Below are 23729 nucleotides of genomic sequence, written 5' to 3' on the forward strand. Positions count from 1 at the left end.
TTGCATTAATTTCCATTTGTATGTGATTAACAAATTTTGCACATATTAAGGTATGTTTGGGATGAACTTTGGACTCACCGTGTGGGCTGGGCATACAGGCTGTGGTGTGGCTCTTTCCGAGGAAGAATCCCCACCTTGGTTTCCAGCTGCCCTTCTCTGGTTCCCTTTCCAGAGCCCACACAGTTCTTTACATCAGTCAAGTCCAAACTTACACCTCCAGTCAGGTAGACGTGTTTCAGGTTAATTAGGGGCCTCAGTCAATTTAGTTCATGGGCTGTAATTACGAGCACCTAAGACCTGCAATTTCTGTTTTAATTAAAATAAACAGTATGGAGGGGCTGACATCACATTGGGGCGACTGGTGTGCGAGGATTGGTAATTACACTGAAGCAGGGCTTCTTGCTGTGGTAGAGTCTGTTGGGACCCATGGTGGAACACTGGGCATGGCTGTCCTGGTGAATGCTAATTACCTTGCTGCCAGCCACAGCTCAAACCAGACAGGTTGGTTAGTGGTGGTGATGACATTAGAACATGCTCCTTTCAAGTTAGAACTGAGCTATGACCCGTGGGGCATGGCTGCATTTACATATATGATGTCCCTCTAAATGCATTTAACTGCCACAAGCTTCCGTGCACACATACACACACATGATGATAGAAAACAATTCTCGTTTTAACTGCTTGTTTTAGGGCTCCTCTTGGGGAGGGTGTTGCCCGTGCTCGGGAAACTAATAGCTCATCTGGGAAAGGTAGCATACTTCTTGTCTGGTCAGCCTTAGAAGTCAAGGAATCTGGGGATGAGGTGGAACAGAGAGAAGGAAGGGGCGGAGGGAGGTGAACGATGCAGAGAGCTGAGTGGGAGAGTCAAGGCTGAGGGAAAGGCGCCATTGACACGCGACACCTCGGCCAAGGTGGCTAGAGGAAGTGTTAAAACAACATATTTAATGCATAGTTTAAAACTGTTTGCTTTGTATGATGTCAACACCCCCCACCCCGGCATTGCAAGCTGTCAGTTATGTTATTAACACACACCCATGTTCTCTGATCAGTTTTTCTTGTATGTGGGGTGCTGATCTAGGCAGGGTTGGCATTTATATTTGAGAAGGCAGATAGGACATCACACAGAAATGAAAAACTCAGTATAGGAAGCAGGGAACCAGAAGTGGCCCCAGATTATATGTCTCTGGGAACTTTCAGACATCTAGAGCCGAGAGGAGGCTTAGCAAAGGATAGGAGAGATGGCCCATCATTTCTTAGGAAAATATAAATCTTGTTTTGGTACTCAGTTGCTTGGAACCTCCCACCAGCTTCCCATTGTTACTGGGGTAAACTATATGCTAATTTAGAGATCATGATTGGCTGTGTTACCTCCAGGGACATTTCATCCTAATCCCCCAAAACCTGTAAATATTGCTTGTGTTTCTCTTTTGAAAACAAAAAAAAAGAATAAAGAGTCTTTGCAGATGTAGTTAAGGATTTTGAGATGGGAGACTGGATCATCTGGGTCAGCACTAAATACCATCACATGCCTTTGTGGAGGGAGATGATACCACACAGAGAGACAACAGACAGAAGGGGAGAAGTCATGTGGCACACAGGCAGGGATTAGAGACACACAGCTGGGGCAGGGGGATGGCACTACCCAATCCCAAGCTTAGGGAAGCCAAGAACAGGGCTTCCTCTAGGATCTATGGAGGAGGGTGGCTCATCTAATGCCATGCTGTTGGGCCAATGAAGATGGCTGTGGTATTTTGTCTCTGGACACAAGAGAACTTAAGTTTCTGTTGTTTGAGAAACTAACACAGACAGCTTCACTAGATCTTCAGGACTGGCCACTGTTCGGTGGACCTTCTTCTCCCATCCAACACATGACTGGTCTCTTCTAGCCTATAGAGACGCAGCCAGCTAGTATCTGGACAAGGAAACTTAATATACAGGGTAGCCATGCCTCCTTGAGCTGGGCTAAGCTGGTCTCCCAGTAAGTATTCTGCTTGGCATCATTACAAACTGGTTCATAGCCTCAGGCAGAGGTGCCCTGGCTAAGGCAGGGTAAGGCAGGTTTGGTCACAGGTCTCATCTGTGACCTTGCCAGGTACCTTCTTGGACCCAGTGGAATCAACAGGCTTTCCTGTAGAACGTAACAGGGCCAGCCACTTATCTTCACGGTGCGTGTGCTGTGTGACCTTGCAGAGTTACACTTTCTGTGCCACAGTTCCCTAGTCTATAAAGTGGGGCCCATGGAAGTGACTTTCAAAGACTATGCTTTGACATGTTCTTCTGTAGCTCTCCTTCTGTGCTATGTATTGGAGGCCTTTGTAACTAATATACTTTACTGTGTTCACTTAGGAAATTGAGAAGAGTCAAATGGGACCCCGAAGGTAAGCCCTCTCCCCTTGCATCCCCCTGCTGTAGGAGATTTGCTTTTCTTGGGAGCTGCATCTGGCTTATTTACATATTTACCTCCCTGAGAGGACTGTACGGGGGTGGGGTGGGTTGGGGGGGTGAGGGTGGCTAAACCTGTAGTAGTCCACTGCTGCAGGATGAGGGATTGAGCATGTGCTCAGGCTTGGACACAACCATGGGATTCCATGCATGCCACGATCCATGGCTACCCAGACGGGAGGCAGCCTCATCTTTGCAGAAAACTTTGTAGGCTTTCTCAGTCTGGTAGCAGATGGGGGAGCTCTGGATGCCTCAGCTGGGACCACAGTGCCTATCCAAGCCTCTCAAGGGAGGGAACAGCCATAAATTCTAATAGAAATGTTCATGTGCAAATGCATGTTCACACATGTGCAAGTCTGCCTTGGGGCTCTCACATTTGTATACACAGAGACATACTCTTATTTAATATTGCTTTGCTACTATGTCCATATTTGTATGTTCTTCTTTCTGCAATTGGATGGTTAGAAAAAGACAGCCAAGAAACAGAGGCTCAGACATGTGAAATTCCCTTCTCAAAGCTACACAGCTTTCGTGTGGCAAAGATAAACCTCAAGCCCGAGATTGACACATGTCTCCACCAAATTAGGATGTCATTCCACACATACACAAACGCAGACACACACACACACACGGACATGTGTACACACTTTTACTTGATTGGTGTTACCAAGTACCACAGTGAGATTCCAATTTCATTATGACCCGAGATGCCAGTCAAAACCTATTCCTGCCATATTTTAATTATGTGATGGAGTGGTCACAGTGTCACCATATTGGCCCTCAGTTTCTTTATCTGTTACATGGAGAAGGTAAGAGAGCCTTATTTCATATGTTTGAAGTAAACATTAAATGGTTTAAAGAACAAAGGCTTGGGGTATGTTATTGCCACACAGCAGGTGCTTAATACATACATACATACATACATACATACATACATACATACATACATATTTCTAAAGGATGCCTTAAGCATCTCTGGAAGCACCCATGATGTCTTCAGCTGGAAGGTTGCAGAGATGTTGCTTCAAATGTGATTTATGAAAAAGGCAATAATCTGCTCAAATTCTAGCAGAGAGACTCCGCCCAGGACAGAGGTCATCCTGGTACTGCAGCGTCCTCCAGACCTTGCTCTTTGGTGACACTGCCTGTTCCACAACTCCAACCCATAAGTCTGCTTCCAGCTCATTTTCCTCCATGAATGTCTGGGAAGGCCTGGCAGAAGAGCCTCTCAGAACATTGTAGGGCACCCTGCCAGCACTAGGGACAGAAAGGCCAGTCCTTGATCCTCTCATCCCAGAGAACAGCACAAGCTGCTACAAGCTCACTGAAGGCAGAAGATGGGAGCGGTCCAGACGCTTCTGCGGTTTGTCTGGCTGAACATCTCCCCTGCCTGGGCTGGGCTGTCTGTTCTCTGGGACTGCCTCTGGACCTAAGGACCCAGGCTTTGCCATGGTGCGTATCTTCTTCCCCCCAACTCCACCCATTCTGTTCTCCTTCTCACACTCCAGATTCAAGCCCCACTGGCAAGTCCCTTTTCCATACTTGGTCTAAGAGAGGTTTCTGATAGCCCCACCTCATTGTGTCGTTGTGTAGATTAACTGAGAGAATGCATAAAACACCCCAATTTTGGCACATGATTGGTGCCCCATAAATGTAGCAGTAATTATTGTCATTGTTATTACTGTCATCGTCATCATCATTATCGTTATTATTGGCTCCCCAAGGCAGGCTGGGATTAGAACCAGTCACTAACTGTGTTACATCAGGCAAGTAACATCTCTATGCCTCAGTTTTCTGTTCTGCTTAGTACTGGTTACTCTTTCTGAAGTCTCCTCCCTCCAAAATGCCTCAAAGTCTCCCAAATGCTTTTCAGACACGTGCTGAACAGTTGTCACGGCTGCCTCCACCGGGAGAAGTAGTCACACGAGCCTCGGTGTCTTCACCAAATGAACTGAGCAAATAGAATCATTTGGTCACGGTACAATTAAAAAGACTAAAAAGAAAAGACTGCAATTCTTGGTGCCGTGGCCACAGCACCATGGCTGGTCAAGCCCAGGACTCTGTGATGTTAGTGAGGAGGCTGGAAAGGCCAGCTTTGGGCCAAACACTGTGGGAGGAAAATGAACTCTTGGTCCTCTTGGGTCTTGGTCCACAGAGCTCAGCCCTCCAGAGTAGGTCTTTGTTTTCCTTCAACTTCTGGGTTTCTCCCTCTCTTTTTTTTTTTAATCAGACATTCTTCATTAAGTCATTATACTTATTTATTCTTAATTTTTGAATAGGATCTCCCTACACAGCTAAGGCTGATCCTCAATTCTGTGTTCTCTGCGGCCATATCCAGAGTGAGGGGTTATAGTGTATGCTACCATGCTTGGCTCTCTCAAGTCATCTTAATGTTTTTTTTTATGCTATTCATCCTTCACCCATCCATATATCGATCATTTTATCTATTTATTTATCTACCTTTTGGTGTATATGGCACTTGCCTGCTGTGGTGTATGAATGTAGGTCAGACAACGACCATGGAAACTGGTTCTCTCCTCCTACTATATAGGTTAGGGATGGAACCAGGTCATCAGACTTAGTGGAAGGTACCTTTACCCACCTAGGAATTTCTCTTCCCCTCAGTTCTTCTTTTAAAGGCTGGTTTTCCCCCAAATCCCAGTCTTCGACATCTATTTTTTTCTGTAAGGAATGATTTCTGTTTGAAAAGCATATTTTTCCTTAGAAAAATTCTGAATCATAATTTAATTATAGCGTTTCTCCCTTTTCCCTCCAAACTCTCCCATATATTCCTTCCTACTCTCAAATTCATGGCCACTTTTAAAAAACTAATTGTTACTGCTCTCTCTCTCTCTCTCTCTCTCTCTCTCTCTCTCTCTCTCTCTCCTCATGCATATGTGCGTGTGCGTACACACACACACACACACACACACACAATATGCATACCTATTTCTAGCTTGCTAATTCTTTATAAGGCTCCCAGTGTGTCTGTTTACAGGGCTGGTTGTTTGCACTGGGCAGCTAGTTGGTGCGCTGTTCCTTGGGCCACCTCCCTCCCATCTCCAACCTTCTTCAGTTGCTTACAGTTCTTTGTGTAGGATTGCAGCCGTGTGGGACCCCCCTAGCTTGACATGTCACTGGTGTCCTTGTTCAGGTGACTGCAAAGCATTCTCACCGCTCAAAGCATCCTTCACCTGGAACCTCGCTTTATCTCTTGGGTTCGGATCTAAGCATCTTTAACTACTGAGCCTTTGTCTTTGGATGTGCCAGAGGTAATTCTAGCTCTATGCTCTCCACCCTGACTTATCATTTTCTGCCTTCTATGACTCAGCCACAGCATCACCAATCCACCACCGTGTCGTGGAGTTCTGTGTCTCACCCAATAGTCCTTCCTCTTCCTTTACATTCCCACCTTCCTTCCTGTTCTTTCTCTCTCCTTTTCTCTCTCCCTCTTCCCCTCCTAATTCCCTCCCTCCCTCTCAAGTATTTTCAGCCTTTACAAAATGCTACATGTTAGTCATTATACTAGTTTTCAGACCACCGGGGTGATCAGTTTTCCCATCATCACCCCCAAATGTCTAAGAATTGCACTATCCAGTTTCACAGTTGCAAATGATCCAGTATTTACCTAGAAAAAAAAAGACACTTAGCAAAATGTATTGCATATGCCCCGGAATTAATGGATGAGATGGAGAAACTGGCTTGAGGCCAAGCTTCCCAGAATATTCCGAACCACCTGTGGGTCTGATTTCTTGGTGGAGCTGCAGCTGCCGTTGCTGAAGCCGCGCCCGAGCAGCGATGCCAGGAACCAGCTCTGCTGCAGAGAACCACGGAGACCACTGCGGGCACCGCAGCCCTGGGCTGGCAATTTGACTCAGAAGCCACTCTCTGGGGGAGCTGGAGATCTCAGTAGCTTTCTACCCACCAATATCAGGTGAGATCCCAAAGCAACAGTTCCTCACATTAGATACATCCCAGCTGGTCTGTCTACGACAGGAAGTTTGGTCACAGCATACTGGTGAGGATGTTTGGGGAGAATTTGAACTCTCGCTTCTACAGCAGAGACCAGAACTCATTATGCCATATTTTGCCCAGATTTCAGAAAACTACTAAAAGGTGATAAGCGTCTCCAAAGAAAATGATTGATTTCTATTTTAGGATTCTAGCTTCCACCCTTCACCCTTGCCTCCTCATCTCTCCCAGCTCTGTGTCTGGGCCACTCCCCGCTCTGGCTGCTGGAGCATCTCATTTGAAGCACACCAGTGACATTAGCTATTCAGTATCCACATCTGGCACCCACTGGTCCCAGAGCTTCAGCTGCCCAGTGTTCCCTTGGCAATCCTCTGTAGATTTTCAGGTTTTTGGTCAGCTTCTAAACACCTTCCCAATTTTCAAGAAGGAATAAAGAGACAGTTATTGGAGGGTAATTGCCCAATCTCTTTTTGAGAAGGACACAGTATCATTTTTCATGGCCCTAACATAGAGTCTGAGCAGAGATAAGGGAGATTCTGTTGACTGCAGGCACCGATGGAGCATAACTGTGTTTAGCTTGGGAATAATGAAAGTGTTGGGTTTTAAATATTTCTTTCACTGGACTAAAAATCTCACCAATAGGACTTGCATCTGTGGGTTCAAGTGCTTTGTCTATGACTCCTTCAAATGGTAAATGCTGAGAAGGGCCTTTGGGTTTGTTTGACCCTTAGCATTTGTCCCCGATTCTGTCACTTTCCGCCTTTCTTCCATTCCTTTTTTTATAAGATTTAATTTTATTTTAAATTCTGTGTTTGTGTGTAAGTGCCTGTGAACAGATATGTACATCTGACTCTCAGAGACTAGAAGAGGCATCAGATCTTCGGGAGATGGTGGTACTCCACATGTGTGTTGGGGGCCAAACTCGAGTCTTCTGTAAGAATAGCCAGTGTTCCTAGTGGCCAAGGCATCTCTCTGGCCCCTCTTTTCTACTTCTTAGTTTCCAGATCCAGTCCTCGGCATCACCCTCCACCCTGCCTCACTCCCTTAGGCTGATGCAGTTGTGCATGACAGAACCAGGAGACCAGCCAGCCAGGGAGAATAAACAGGTGAGGACAGGGATTAGGGCAGAGCTCCTCGCCCAGTGAGCATGGGCCACCCATCCTCTGCAGAACACGGTAAATAATTGTCTCAGGACCAAAGTCATGATTACAGGGTGTGAGCTCACGCTCTGGAACTGCAGAGTCAGAGGAGGGACATTCCCCAAGAAAACCTCTCCTATGGGTCAAAAGAGCACTGGAGGATTGAGACAGCCCTGTGCACACTTCGCATCCTGGCAGGAGTTACTGGTCTCTGATGGACAGGGAGAACGACAAGCCCTAGCCAATCTTCAATCTATGATGAAGAATACAGAAAGTACATTGCAAACTTTAGCTCCTTCCTGGATGGGGTGGCTTTCTATGGTGCCTAGGAGTTTAAACCAGGTGTGGGCATTTGCGATGTTCGCTTAGTCTACTCTTCAGCCTGCGTGTGTGCTTTTCCTCCAACGCGTGTGCGCTTCTTTCCTCAACCAAGCTTCTATCCCCATGTCTCTGTCTTGCTCTTTGATGGCCTGGGATTGTGTTGAAAATTTCCCCATCCATCTAAACCCTGGCTCTGCTGTCCTTCGAGTCAGAGGCACCACACATGCAGGATACCTTGACACTTCCTAGTGAGATTTAAGTACCACTTCTGCAAACAGCAGCAGAGAGCCTTATCCACACTGGCTATTTATAAAGCGAGAATTACCAGAGCACACACAGAGGGCTTCCTCTGTGCCCTGGAGGCAGATGCTCATCAGTGGAGGTTGCCTGAGTTCGAATCCAGGATGGCTTATCAGTGGTGGAGCTTTGGCCACACTATCCCACATTCTCCCACAAGCCTGTTTTCTCCTGCCTGAGATTCAGATGTTGGCAGACATACATCAGAGGGATGCTGAGACGATTAGATGCGACAATGCAGACAAAAGGCGCAGCAGAGTTCCCGGAGGGACTGAAAACAGTAAAACCAAAGCTTTTATTATTTGTTTGCATTTTAAAGCAATCACTTCATTAACAATTAAAGTTGAAGTGTTATAGCTAACTATACTCACGTTAGTCGACCAATCGAATAGCTATACTCACTAACCCATTAACCACCACTATTAATCTCAAAACATTTCACCTCAAGAAGCTTCCAGTGTGTCTTTGTAGCCCAGACCACCTATGTCTCTCATCTCTGGCCTTAGGGGACTACCGATCTGCTGCTGTCACTCTAGACCGAGTCTGTCCTCTTTTGTGGCACGGATAAATTACGCTGCTTCTTTTTCTTGTGGATTACGGATTGTACTGAAGCTTGTGTCTGTTGGCCAGTTGGAGAGGATTTCAGCTGTTTTTAGCTTTACAGTGTTGTAATGTTGCTTTAAACATTCACAAGTATCTCTAGAAGGGCATCTCATCTTTTCTCAGATATCTGGAAGTGAGATTTTCTATATTAAACTTATATCTTTATATATGTGTATATATACTACACACACACACACACACACACACACACACACACACACATATATATATATATATATGTTACATAGATCATACTTAAGTTTATAGGAAACTACCAGATTATTTCCCAGAGTGTTAGAGTATGTTGCACTCTATATGAGTGTTATATATGAGGGCTTAAATGGTTCTCCCAGCTCCCTGTCAACAGTTGTATGTTAATTTTAGCCATCCTAGCTGGCATGCCATGTTATTTCATTTTGCTTCTAAGTTGAATTCTCAATGGATAATAATCTATCATGTGTGTATGGAGTATCTGTGTATCTTCTCATGAGAAATGTTTTGTTCACTTAAAAAAAAAATCAAACTGTTTCCTTATCACCAAGCACCCCACTGTCATTGATAGGAAAGGCCATCCTTGACTTATCCGACTTTCTGGGCTTATTTGTCTAAAATCAATGGTCTTATATGAACAGGCTTATTTCTTGACTTATTTGTCTGTATTAGTGACCTAGATAGCTACCCTGTACTAATATGATTCCATTTATGCCTCAACAACTTTATCTTAAGCCCAGAAATCAGGTAATATAAGTTCTTAAGGAATTCTTTTATGACAAAATTGTGTTGTTTATTTTAGGTCCTTTATATTTATGTATATATTTTCATTCATTTTAGAATTAGATTATCAATTTCTCTTAAAAACAGTTCTGGATTTTGATTGAGACTGCACTGAAACTGCAAGTCAGTTAAAGGTAAATTCTATTTTTCTGGCAGCCACTAACCACATTTTTTTTTTCAAGTTTTCATCTAAGCATTTCATAGTTAAAGTATGTTATCCATAAAAAGCAAGATTCATAGTGGGGGATGTAGCTCAGCCATGGAGCGCTTGCTTAGCAAGGGCAGAGGCCCTGGGTTTCTATCCCAATGCTGAAAACAACAATAAAAACCCAGAGGAGGAGGTGAGAAGGAGAGAGGGCCTGGCAAGATGGTTCACGGGTAAACGTGTCTACTACCAAACTAAATGGCCCACAGGACCCGCATAGCTGAAGGGAAGAACTGACTCCCACAGGTTGCTATCTGGCCTCCCCCTGTGCACTGCAGCTGGTGTCTAGACCCTCACCCAAATGAATGAATGAATAAACAAAATGTAATAACAGATTTTTTATTTTTAAAAAAGGGGGCTCATAATGAGATTTTCAATTCCCGTTTCTGGTAATATGTTGCTATATGGTGTATAGAAGTGCAATTGATTTCTGCATTTTATTTATTTATTTATTTATTTATTTATAAAACAATCTTTTTTCATTTTACATACCAGTCCCATTTCCCAGCCCCTCCTTTCCTCCCGCTCACCCCACCTTTCCCCTACACCACCCCATCCACTCCTCAGAGAGGGTAAAGCCTCCCATTGGGAGTCAACGAAGTCTGGCACATCATTTTGAGGCAGCACCAAGGCCCTCCCCTGTATCCAGGCTGAGCAAGGTATCCCTCCATAGAGAATGGGCTCTAAAAAAGCCAGTTCATGCACTGGCTTTTAAGGACAAGGACTGGATAAATCCTTGTCCCACTGTCAGTGTCCCCACAGACTACCCAAGTCACACAACTGTCACCCACATTCAGAAGTCCTAGTTTGGTCTATGCAGGTTCCCTTGCTGTCAGTCTGGAGTCAGTGAGCTCCCTCTAGCTCAGGTTAGCTGTTTCTGTGCGTAACTTCCATCATGGTTTTGACCCCTTTGCTCATATTATGACTCCTCCCTCTCTTTGACTGGATGCTGGGAGCTCAGTCCAGTGCTTGGCTGTGGATCTCTGCATCTGCCTCCATCAGTTGCTGGATGTAGGTTCCATGATGGCAATTAAGGTAGTCATCAATTTGATTATTGGGGAAGGCCAGTTCAGGCACCCTCTCCATTATTGCTTAGGGTCTTAGCTGTGGTCACCCTTGTGGATTCCTGGGAATTTCCCTAGTATCAGGTTTCTCGCTACCCCTATAATGCCTCCCTTAATCAAGATATCTCTTTCCTTGCTCTCCCTCTCTGTCCTTCTCCCCTACCAACCATCCCACTCCCTCATGTTCTCATTTCCCTTCCATTCTCTCGTCTCTCCTCCACAGCCACTTTGGAAATTAGTATGGGGGCTTCTCAGAAAACTGGGACTCAATCTACCTCAAGACCGAGCAATACCACTATTGGGCATATACCCAAAGGATGCATACTCATACCACAAGGACATTTGTTCAGCTATGTTCCTAGTAACATTATTTGTAATAGCCAGAACCTGGAGACATCTTAGACACCTCTTGACCGAAGAATGGATAAAGAAAAATGTGATACATTTACTCAATGGAGTACTACTCAGCGGTAAAAAAAAACAATGACATCTTGAAATTTGCAGAGGAATGGATGGATCTGGTAAAACCATCCTGAGTGAGGTAACCCAGACCCAGAAAGGCAAACATAGTATCTGCTCACTCATAAGTGGGTATTAGTCGTAAAGTAAAGGATAAGGAGCCTACAGTCCACAACCCCAGAGAAGCGAGGTAACAAAGAGAACCGTAAGAGAGACAAACATGAATCCCCCTGGGAAGGGGAATAGACAAGCTTTCTGCATTTTAATCTTGTGTAGGTTCTGTCAGCAGCTTGGCGGAGTCTGTAGAACATTCCATTTCTTCATCTATGACATGAGGACGGTGTGAGGGCACCTGCATCGGAGGGTGCTGTGATGACAAAATAAAGTAGGACACTGAAATATGTATCCTGTTTCCTGCCATGTATTAATTGATCTCAGTGAATAAATTGTCATCTTTACGACAGGCAGAGAGCACCATTGCTGTTAGAAGACTGGATGGGATTAGTCTCCACAAAGAGTAACAACAGAGCTGAGGGATGGGACTTCTGAGATGCCGAGGATGGTTTGTGTTGTGAGTTGAGTGTGCGTTGTAGAGGTGGGTTCATTTTCTGGGAACGAGGGAGCTGTGCACTTATGATATCTGCTTGTCTTTTTAAAAATTTATTTTATGCTTGCAACACTTCAGTAAAAAGCAAGCCACGGATGAATTAAATCAACGTCCTCTGAGAGCGCCACCCCACCCATGACACTTAACCCCGTGAGCTAGCCGGTAGGATCTCTCCCACTGCATAGACGACGATGTTGAAGACGACCTCCAAGAGATGGAACCGCTGTCTGAGTTCACAGAGTGAATGAGCGGTGTTGGCCACTGTCACTGTAATTCTTGTGCCCTTAGTCAACTTTGCACAGCCTCTGTTAGACCCGGAAGCAGGTGAAACTCTCAGGTTCAGGTCCCAGATGCATGCTGGGGGATTCCACCTTCCCCAAGCAGGATGGGGCTGGTGTGGAATGAATAAGCTTGATTGTGAGTGGAAGGCGCTCAGAGAAGGGCTAGAGAGGGCTTGAGAAGACCCAGCTGGCCCAGCTGGGTCTCCTCTCTGCTGTCATTCCTCGCTGCCATTCTCCTTGCTCAGAGTGGAGCCCACCCCACACAAACATTGTATAATTACCCGATCTGGCCTGGTGAGCAGGGCCTGGAGATGGAGACATTTATTTTTCATTAAAAGAGCCTGATGAGCTTGTAGGAGGTGAAACTTGGGAGGCTGGGGAGTAGCTTCTCAAAAAATGCTGACCACTTCAGCCTCACCAGCCCCAGACACACGTCTCCAGTAACTTCTGCCACACATCTGAGCCTTGCTGTCTCCATCTGAAACTGATTTCACCAACCTTACCAGGGTTCTATGGATGACTGCCTAAGACTGTGGAGAAAGGAGTGAACAGAAGCAGGAAAGCCTAGATGTAAATTCCCTGACACGTATTGCATGGATTTTGTGTTTCATACACTTGCCCTGGTGCCTGATTCAGGATCTGGAAAGTAAGCATGTATTTCCTCCCCTTTAGGGTTGTTCTTTGAGGCCAGATTTGTTGAAGTCCAAGAGCCGTGAGTGCCCAAGAACATCCCAGCGTTTATTGGAGCAGTTTGCTTTTCTCCAGTGCCATATCTACAAGACACACACCCCTTAGGAGATGCTTCTGGGATTCCAAGAGCAGCACTTCCTACTAGAAGTCTCTCTTGTGCACCTGCACAAACCCATGCTACATCCTCATGTCCTTACAGTACGTTAGGAAGTGTAGCTAAGGGACTCTTGGGACCACTTAGTGGCGGGGAGTGTCTCTGACTGCACTGGGTGGTTGATAAATGTCTTCTCCTCGCCTCCATCCCATGATCTGGTCTGTCTGAGATGTACTCAGTATTGTGCTAGAAGCCACACAGGATGAAGAAGAGGGAAGGTTTCCGCTGGCGGCTGAGACCTTTCTATTACTTCCTTGTGTAATGAGAGCCATGGCAGTTCGGAGTGTCTGGGCTTGTGGTTTCAAGGGACACTTTGACCTGGCAGCTCCGATGAAGCAGTGTCTCTGTGTTTATAATTGTGAGAATAGACTGCCAGGTGGAGGCCAATCCCAGACTCTACCTCTAATTTTCTGATCTTTTCCTTGGTAACACAGACAGAAGGGCTGAAGCTGGCTGGGTGTACATGCAGACCTTCTCCTGCTCCTCCTAGTTCTGGGGACCAGACCCAGGGTGTCATGCATATCAGGCAAACAGTCTACCATTCTCTCTCTCTCTCTCTCTCTCTCTCTCTCTCTCTCTCTCTCTCTCTCTCATGCTCATCTCAACTTTCCTATAGGGAAGAGGCCTTGAATGCTCCCAAGCAGAGAGTGAAGTTGTCAGACAATCTTTACAAAGACAGTCCTCTGGCAGCTATAGAGGGGAAGGCCTAAAGCAAGGTAATACCAGAAGCAGAGATGTTGTCAGGGACAGGGATGTTAGAGAAGGGTGTCAGGCACAAGGATGTTAGTGACAGGGATGTTAGAGAAAGATGTTAGAGACAGGGACGTCAGGGACAGGGTTGTTAGAGAGGGATGTCAGGGACAGGGATATCAGGGACAGAGATGTCAGGGACAGGGATGTTAGAAAGGGATGTTAGGGACATGGATGCTAGAGAGGGGTTTCAGCCACAAGGATGTTAGGGACAGGGATGTTAGAGAAAAAAGTCAGGGACAGGGATGTCAGGGACAGGGATGTTAGAGAGGAATGTCTAGGGCATTCAGATAACACTGAAGATGCTTGCCTATTTGTAAGATCTTTCTGGATCCCACTGTCACAATCATTGAATGACCCCGAAGATACTTCTCAGGACAAACACAGGTCCTGATAACCCCAGGTCGGATGGTGTATATGGCAGAACTAGGCTATAACTCCTACAAAGAGCAATGGTATCAGTCTTTTCTCTACCATTTCGTGGTTTTCCAGGATCTTGTCTCATCTCAGGAACTTCTGAATGAGCCAGAGCAGTGGTAGTCTCATTGTTTTAATAAATTCTGCTTGAGGTACCCAGTTTTAAATGGCAATAAAAGTATGAAACTGTTCTACAACTCAAGATATTTTAATCAAATCCAGAGAATATACTTAGGTCAATACGACCAACTGGTTTAACCTTGCTCATAATTTTTCCAGTCTCTTGTTCTGTTTCTCTGTTTGAAACTTTGGAAGGCAGCAATGAAGCTAAGACCCTTTTACTTTGAGCTCTGAGGTCCTGGGTTCTTCCCTATTCATGGAGGTGTACTTGCATGAAAGGCCCTTATGAGGAGTGCCTTCGTGATGGTCCACTGGAGGTTCATGACCTGTTCTTGAAGTCAGCTTCCTGCAGACCCAATGCCTGTGTTCATTTTTGTTGACTCCAGAGGGCTCCCATGTTGGCCTCTAGGGAAATCTGATAGTTTTCAAATTGAGTGAGGATGAATGCTGTGTTTCATTCATCACTGGAGGAGAAAAGAGGGAGCCTGGGTGTGTGATGAGTTGACTAGGAAAACCTGGCCAAGCACCTGGGTGCGGTTTCCAGGACTCCGAAGCCAGACTTCATCCCTGGGGGTCTCTTGGTTTTCTTTCTGTAACTATTCACTGAGTTCCAGATTCATGGATTCTTCTGTGAGTTTCCTTTGCCTTCCAGAATCTTCTCTGTGGGCTACATGTCCCTCTCCTACAGAAAATTTTACCCTTGTCTTATAAAGGGATCCTATCTTTTGGGAGCCTCTTCCAAGCTCTGCAGCTCCTTCAGCTCAGCAAGTCCCAGCCTGACCTGAAGCTCTTGCCTGCTGAACTTGCTGCTCCTCTGTTCCTGCTTTCAGGAATGACGGCATTATCCACCCAGTCACCATGCATGGAAGCTGGGAATTATGCTGGGCTCCTCCCTGACCCCCACACCTACCTGTTTCAATTACAGGATCCTGTTTGGCCCCTAAAGCATGCCTAGAGTCTACCATGTTCTTCCCAATAGCTCCTTGTTTAACTGCACATTCAATTTTCCTTATTTCCTCCTGGATAATTAAAAATAACTTTGTCCTATCTCTTTCTCATCTACCAATTTCCTTCTATTCCAGTTTGAATTTCTCTCTGTTGCTACAATTACTCTTAAAAAGTGTGTGTGTGTGTGTGTGTGTGTGTGTGTATGCACACGAGTACAGGTGCCTGCAGAGGCCAGTCCTGTTGGATCGATCCCCCTAAAGCTGGAGTTACAGCGGGTTATGAACCTCCCCGTGTAGATGATGGAAATTGAACTCAGGTCCTGTGCAAGAATAATACAGCAATACCCACTCTTACCTGCGGAGTCATCTCTCCTGTTCCTACAAGTGACTAAAACAAACTCTGAATCCAGACATGAAAGTGTTACATGAGGTTGGACGGCTTGTAAAGTTGTAATTCTCCAGCTTATGAGTTCAGCCCATGTAACCTGACTTGGCTTTTGTTCACAGGCTCTAATCCTGCCCACCCCTATGAATATGGGCAGCTGTTTAGTCATAGGGCACAACTTGAGGTTTCTTGGATGTGTCTTCTGTGATGAATATGCTGTGCCTTTCACTCATTCTTCCTGTGACTTGACTTGTCCAAACTCACAACACTTTTTTGCTTGACTCTGATGACCTGTGAGACCCATTGACTCAGCCCTCTGGCTCTCCCTTTGGCAGGCACTGCTACTGGCACTGAGTGGCCACTTCTCCACTGGTACCTCATTTAAGCATTGGATGGCTTCCAATATCGTTCAGTGATGGCTAAGGCTATTACCAGGGCTGTTGAGATAGCCAATGGGTCCTTTTCATGAATGGTCTTGTCTTTGATGACTATGTCATATACTCTCCTTGGCTGATCTAAGCCAAGTGCACAAGGGGTTGGCATTGTATGAGTGGAGCCCCTCTTTTTGCTATTATTATGATCCTCTTATCTGTGCTCCCTACAGACAAAAGGCAATAATATGGTCAACAGTGAAAGAAATCACATTCTAGAATTGTAATGATTATGGCGGAAATGGTTCTAGACATGACTGGAAGATAGGCTTTTCTGCATTTACTTTATGCTGTCCTAAATGATAGTTCGATGTATCTAAAAAAGACCTGTCATTCACATGTTTGTACCTGTCTTTGTATTAAAAAGCTGTCAGGGAACTGGAGAGGCCCAGGGATCTACACCATTCCCAAATGAACAGGGTCCAAAATGCCTCTGAATATGAGAAGTGGCTCATATAACTGTAGAGGCCAAGATGGCTGCAGTCTGCAAGGGGAGGTCCTGGGAGAAGCCTGGACCTAAGGTCTGAGGACCAGGGAGATGGTGGTATAAATCCCAGTTGAAGAGCTAGAGGAGACTGACATGCCAGGTGAATCAAGAAGGCAGGTGAAGTTTTCTTTCCTTCACTTTCCCCCCTCTATTCACATCTTCAAAAGAATTGGCTGATGGCCACTTCTAGAAGAGCACACCTAGGAATCCCTCAGAACACTTCCTGGACATGGTGGAAAGAGATGGCGCCACGATGCCAGGAAAGCCCTTTATGTGCACTGACTGGGTAGTGAACCACTCTGGCCTAACTGCTTCCTGGCCGGCTGATAAATGACTCCACCTTACACGAGCTCATGAGCTTCGCACTACGTTTTAGGTATTGTACTTCAGTCACTGTCTACTTTTTTTGGGGGGGGTGGGGGTGGGCAGGGTCTTTCACTGGGACTTTCCAAGCACACTAGGTTGAGTGGGCACTGAGCCCCAGATGACTGTTTGTCTGTCTCTGCAGTGCTGGGATTATAAGTGTGTATACTGCCATTGTCAGCTTTTCCCCTCTTTGAGATCTGAGAATTACAACCCAGGCCCTCACATCTGTACAACATACACTTTACTGACTGAGTCGTCTCTCTATTACCCCAAATGAAGGCTTTTACTGTGTCAGTTAGAGATCAACAGTGGGGAAACTGGGAGAGTCCTCAACAGAGAGCTTGATGGTATAACGTTGACAGTTATTGTAGAGAACACCAAGTTGCCCAATTCATCAATAGGAAAGGCCTTTAATCTGGGGAGATCAAAACTGAAGATAGGGTACAGTAGAAAGGCAGAAGGCACACCTCAATGATCTTCATTAATTCAAGTCTCTACCCCACATGAGTTATAGCCTAGGGTCCTGAAGGGACTTGCACAAGTCTTTGCAGAATCTGTCGGTTTATTTGAAACTAGACTGGGAGGGAGATGGACGCCAAAGAACTGGGACTAGGCATGTCTTATCTTGATGTTCAGACCAGGGGTTCTAGAAATTATGGGCTTAAGGCCAGTCTCTGGCAATAGACTAGAAATAGTTGTTCAAATAATGTAGGGTTATGTGCACTTAGAATGAGAGCGATTAGTTTAGAGGCATGATAGGTCTATTAAGAATGAGTAAGCAAAAACTTTTCTTGCCCCTCTAAAAAATAACTCCTTATACTAGTGTGAGGGTATTTGCCAGTATTTAGCATCTCCCTACTATTTGTGCCGATTTGGGGGAATGCTTTCTTCTCTCACCATTAAATTGAAAATAATACAGTTTTCCTGCCGTTCTTGCAAATGGGACATTGATAGGCATTCCAGGTGTGACCAACCAAAAACAGCCACTCAGGGCTTGTGGTGAGCTCACATATTGCAAAGGAGTAGAGATCATGGGTGAGGAACCAACTCCACTGAGTTTCCACGGATGGTAGTGACCCTGATATCCCAGAATCTTGTGTTCATGGCTGTAAATCTGGAGAAGACAGACTACTTGTCTTCAAAGCTGCTCACAGCCTGGAAAGTATGAACATGTCACAGGTGTGTACACGGCAGAGAAGAACATGGTGGCAGAAGGAACTAGGTTGCTAACGAGGTATCTTTCAAGTTAAGAGTTTATGCTGGGTGGGACCAGAACAAATCTGCGTTCTTATAAGCAGAGAAGGGAGGCAGGAGAGAGGGAGAGGAGGGTGTATAATGGTGGAACAAGGGTCTAAGAGAAGTTACTTTATTGACTTTGAAGGTGGAAAAACAGCCACGAGCCAAGGAATTTTCAAGGCATCTAGGAGCTGGATAAAGCCAGGAGACACATTCTCTATGAGGTCGTCTAGGAGGAGCCCAGCAATGCTGACACCCTGGTTTTAGCTGTGTGAGATCCATGCTGAGAGCTGGAGCTATAGCCAAAGTAGAGCAAGTATCTAGCATTTACCAGGGCCTGAATTCAGTCTATGAGACTGGTAAGGATTGAAAAATATGTGCTGCACAAAATGAATTCACCAGTATTGGTTTCATTTTGCTTTGTTTGGGCATCTTTTGTCTTACTGGTCTTTCTCTTGTTTGTATTTTAGTTTTTTTTGTGTTTCTGTGTTTCTTGTCTTTTGAGAAGGACACACACACACACACACACACACACACAGAGAGAGAGAGAGAGAGAGAGAGAGAGAGAGAGAGAGAGAGAGAGAGAGAGAGAGAGAGAGAACGAACATAAAGCTGGGTGTGGAAGGAGGAAGGAGGTGAGAAGGATCTGGGAGAAATTGGAGGAGGAGGAAAAGCACGATCAAAAGATATTGTATGAAATCTCTTTTAATAAAAAGAAAGATATGTGTTGAAGGCTTGATCTACAGAATTGTAAAATAATGCATGCATATCTGTGAAACCACTAAGTCTGTTACAGTAACAACAGGAAATGGATACATGTTCTATGTGCTTATTGGGACAGTTCAATCCAGTGGGGTATCTCATCAGTTACCACAAAGAGAAAGCAGGCTCCCTTACTTCACCGTGAGGACAATAAAACTTTGATCTACCTTGTTTGTTTGTTTTGGCTTTTTGAGACAGAGTTTCTTTGTGTAGCCCTGGCTGTCCTGGAACTCACTCTGTAGCCCAAAGCTGGCCTTGAACTCATAGAGATCTGCCTGCCCCTACCTCCCAATTAAAGACGTGTGCCACCACAATCTCATGATTGTGATTTTGATCCATCTTATGATGCAAGATCTGAAGAAAAATGTGTGAGAGCTATTACTTCCACAATAAACAAAGCTATTAATCATTATAATGGTAAATCATACTTATTGAGTATATGTGCCAGACATTGTGCCTAGCAGTTTCTTTAGTCCTCCAGATAGCAACAAATAGGGGAAACTGAGGCTAGGAGAATTTAAGTGATATAACCAAGACCCCTCGGCAGGGATGGTATTAAAGGGAAGAGATGGTGTTTTGACTTAGGCTGCCTGGTCCTAGAACTTAAACTCTTGGACAAGGGCATCAGACTTTTTTTTTTTTAATTGGAAAGTAAAGAACTGGGATCCTGAATGCAAACATATTTTGAGCATTTGAAGACATTTTGGAAAGAGGCAAAACCCTACATTTAGATTCTAATCCACAACTGTTTAAAAGTACAGGGAATTGATCAAGTTATCTGTTGGCTTGTTGCAAAGAGGTATTTCCATTGCCCGGAAGATTGCTCCATCCTGGGTGTGTTATAAGACTAAGGTTCTGGGGCCCCAGGACAAGGCTCTGGGACAAGAGAGCTCTTCATTTGACAGAAGAGATTGCATCATGATATTGGGAATACACTGTAATTGGAGCAGTCAAGATAAGGCCTAGCTTTGGTGCAGAGACATTGATTTAAGACTCTTTGAAGATGCAAAATTCTTTTAAAAATATTCATGTAGATGTGTACCTTTAAATGTATGCACATATGTGCATAAGTATGGAATCCATAGGATTATGTCGAGGGCCATCCTTAGGAATACTGCCACATACCTCTTGTGAGTCAGGTAGGATCTCTCATTCCCTGACTAGGTAGCCAGCAAAATCCAAGGCACCTTCTGTCTTCACCTCCCCAGTACTGGGATTACAAGCACTCCCCCCCCACACCTGCATTTTATTATTATTATTATTATTTTTTTTTTTATTAAAAATTTCCATCCCCTCCCTTCCACCCATACCCCCACTCCGCCCCTCTCCAAGCCAAAGAGCCATCAGGGTTCCCTTCACTATGTTAAGTCCAAGGTCCTCCCAGCTCCCCCTAAGTCCAAGAAGGTGAGCAACCAAACTGACAAGGCTCACAGTGAGTCCGTCCATGCTGTAGAGTTCATGCTCATCCCGTTGTCCTTGGTTTCTCAGTCCCCCTCCACCGTCAGCCACATTCAGAGAGTCTGGTTTGGTCCCCTGTTCCATCAGTCCCATTCCAACTGGACTTGGTGGTCTCCCGTTAGATCTGTCCCACCGTCTCAATGGGTAAACGCACTCCTCGCGGCTTATTTGGATTATAGGGATTGAATTCCGGTCCTCATGTCTGTCAGGCAAGCAGTTTAGTAGCTGATCCATCTCCTAGTCCTAGGTGGACAAGTTTAAGAACAAAGGGTTACTGAATGCAGTGCCAACTGTTTCCAAGCATTAGGGGCTAACTTTGAGCCACCAACCCCGACTTCCCTGGAATCACTTGGCAGAGGAACTCCTTGACTGATAGGCTCGATTTCCTTGTGGGAGGGATTTAGTTTTACAGGACAGGAAATGGGATCTATAGCAGCTATTTAAGCAACAGCTTTCTTGTGAGGACATGTTTTTCAGTATTTCAGAGACGATGTTGGAGCAGGGCTAGCATTGTTCAAAGATCCAAGTGCAAGGAATATCGATAGGTTTAAGCAGCAGACAGGCAGAAAACTTGAGTGGGAGAAGAGGGTAGAGCCCAGGACAACACCCAGTTGAGGGCTGGGAGGGTGGAGCAGTCCCCAAGGGGAGTTGCTGGTGCCTGAAGGCTTCAGGAGCATCAGAGCACAAGAAGGTCCGTGGGGAAGCACGTCTGGGGAGGAGCTCTGTGGGAAGTGGGTCATAGTCTTGGATGACTCCACAGATGGCTTAGTCAGAAGTGGGTCGGGAGCTGGAGGTCAGACATTAAGACAGGTGGAGCCCCATAATCCCTACGCACCTGTGACTTAGAGACCAGATAGGGACCAATGGGAGCCTGGCCATGGCACGAGTAGGGTCTCTGAGTAGGATATGGGCTTTTGGGCAGGCTAGGGATAGGAGAGAGGAAGAGAAATGGGAGAGGATAGAGAAAGAAATGGAGAAGCGGAGGGCAGAAGGGAAGGAAAGGAGAGAAAGAGAAAGGAGAGGGAAGGTTAAACTTAATTATGAATTCTGCCAGGAGATCCAATACTGCTACCATTCAGTTCTAGCTACTTGATGCCATATTCACCAGATGCAAACAGAAAAGGACCATTCTGGGAGATTCTGTCTTTTACCAGTAAGCTTTCAGGAGCCACCATCTCCCAACTCTTGCCCTACCTAGTCCTTTTTATTCTATCTCATTAATACCATAGATCATCTTTCCCATAGAGGAAGCTGTCTGAGCCTCTACTTTATTATCTAGAAAATGAGGTAAATAGAAGTGATCACTAATGTTCAGACAGAGAATGCATATGAAGACCTTCATTCAAAGAATGTGCCTAACAGAAGTGCTTATCGAAGGATGTGATGCTGAGCCAAACAATGGAGAGCCACATATTTTTATAGTATCAGAAGGTACCGATAAAGCATGGCCAGACTTTGTGGGGAAGAAGAGAGGGAGAAGAGAGAAGCATAAAAACATTAGTTCAGCCGGGCGGTGGTGGCACACGCCTTTAATCCCAGCACTCTCGGGAGGCAGAGGCAGTTGGATCTCAGTTCGAGGCCAGCCTGGTCTATAAGAGCTAGTTCCAGGACAGGCTCTAAAAACTACAGGGAAACTCTGTCTCGAAAAAAAAATTAGTTCAGAAGAGAGGGTATTAGAGCCAATAGGGGATAGGATGATAGTTTGGGATATGAAAATACCAGAGCGTACACGATAGCTCAAGCCCCACATGATTTAGATGTGTATGCTCATAATTTTACTCAGTCTCTGAGTTCTACCCACAAGATGACACAAAGATGCTGGGCTCCAGACAGAGTCATTTCTTATGTGTACATTTATGTGTATTGCAATCATCTATAGAGTCTGGTGAAACGAATTCCATTTCTAGCTTTTTTTTCTCTTTTTTCATTTTTGAATGGTGGGATTTTGTGTGGTCTGCTTCCTTCCTCCCTGCACAGCATCTATAGATATAAACTAAGTAGGTGGGCCACTCACCCATGATTCCAATAGTAAAATATCATTTTCCTATCTTATTACATTGGTTGAATGCTATGTTTCTAGTGCCCTTGAATCGTCTCAAAATCTTCTCAATACTTATTTGTATTCTTTCTAAACTCCAAATTAAATTGCCTTTAGAGACTTTTCCTGATTTGTTGCCCCCTTCCGACTTGGTTTCTTATGACATTCCCAGGGGAATGTTATCTGTTCGGTATGACAGAGGAGATACTAGTCTAGGCATTGCTAGACAAGCCATTAGTTGAATTATGACCCCAGATAGCTTGAAGAATGTTTCTGATGATGCAGAGGAAGTTGGGATTAGAGAAACTGAAAGGATTTGGCCATGACCAGATACCTCTAGGTAGCCTGGTTTCCAGTGGCCAATACTACCAACAGCTAATATTAACTAAACATATATTATTTTCATGGCACTGTGTTGTTTAGTAACTCATTGACAAGCAGGAGACTTGTGAAAATGCTTGGACATTTTTATTTTGTCACAACTGGTGGGGGGGGGGGGGGTGTCATTGGCCAATAAGAAGTAGAAGTCAGAATTCCTACTAAGATTTTTATAATGCACAGGATGGTACACAGAATATTTTTTTCCAGACTGAAATAGCAATAGTATTGAGGTTGAGGAACTGTGGGTTAAACTGTGTGTGTTCTCTCATTTACTCATCAAGCCAATGCTATTAAGTGGGTATCACGACAACTAAAACCATTTTATAAACAGGAGGCTTGTACAATCCAGTTTGGTCATGATTACTAAGCTGGAAGATGAGAGAATGCAACGTTGAGTCCAAGTTTTGCCAACTCTAAAGCCCATGTGCTGGACGACTTTGTTGGAGGCTGAAAGGTCCACTGAGCAAATGGGCAGGGATGAGGAAAATGGCCTAGGAACTGCATCGCAAAGAGATCTGAGGGGCTCGGCGTTCCCATCCCAGTAACTGCTAAATCTTGCTACCATAGCAAAGGAACAGGCAAGCTTAGGTCCTAATCACTGGGGTCAGTATCTCTGGGGTGGGCATATCATCTTATTGACTTGTAGCCTGGCCCTGACTGTTATCCTTAGCTGAGCTGAGCTGGGCAAGCAAGGCTCCATTTCAATGATGTTAGTTAGCATCATGGCCATGATCTTGCCTTTTGGAGGGAGGATCAAGCTCACAGTACATGCTTACAGTCAAGCAGGTTTTGTACACCTGGCCAGAAGTTGCATCTCCTTCTTTGATTTTACCTGTAATTGCGTTCAGAATGCCAGTACCGTAGAGAACTGTCAGTCACATGACACAGGTCTGCCCTCAATAATGAGTGAATGAATAAATCAAATGGCTGAGTAAATGCATCT

The sequence above is a fragment of the Arvicola amphibius genome, chromosome 5 (genome assembly GCF_903992535.2).
Source record: "Arvicola amphibius chromosome 5, mArvAmp1.2, whole genome shotgun sequence".
Lineage (NCBI taxonomy): Eukaryota > Metazoa > Chordata > Mammalia > Rodentia > Cricetidae > Arvicola > Arvicola amphibius.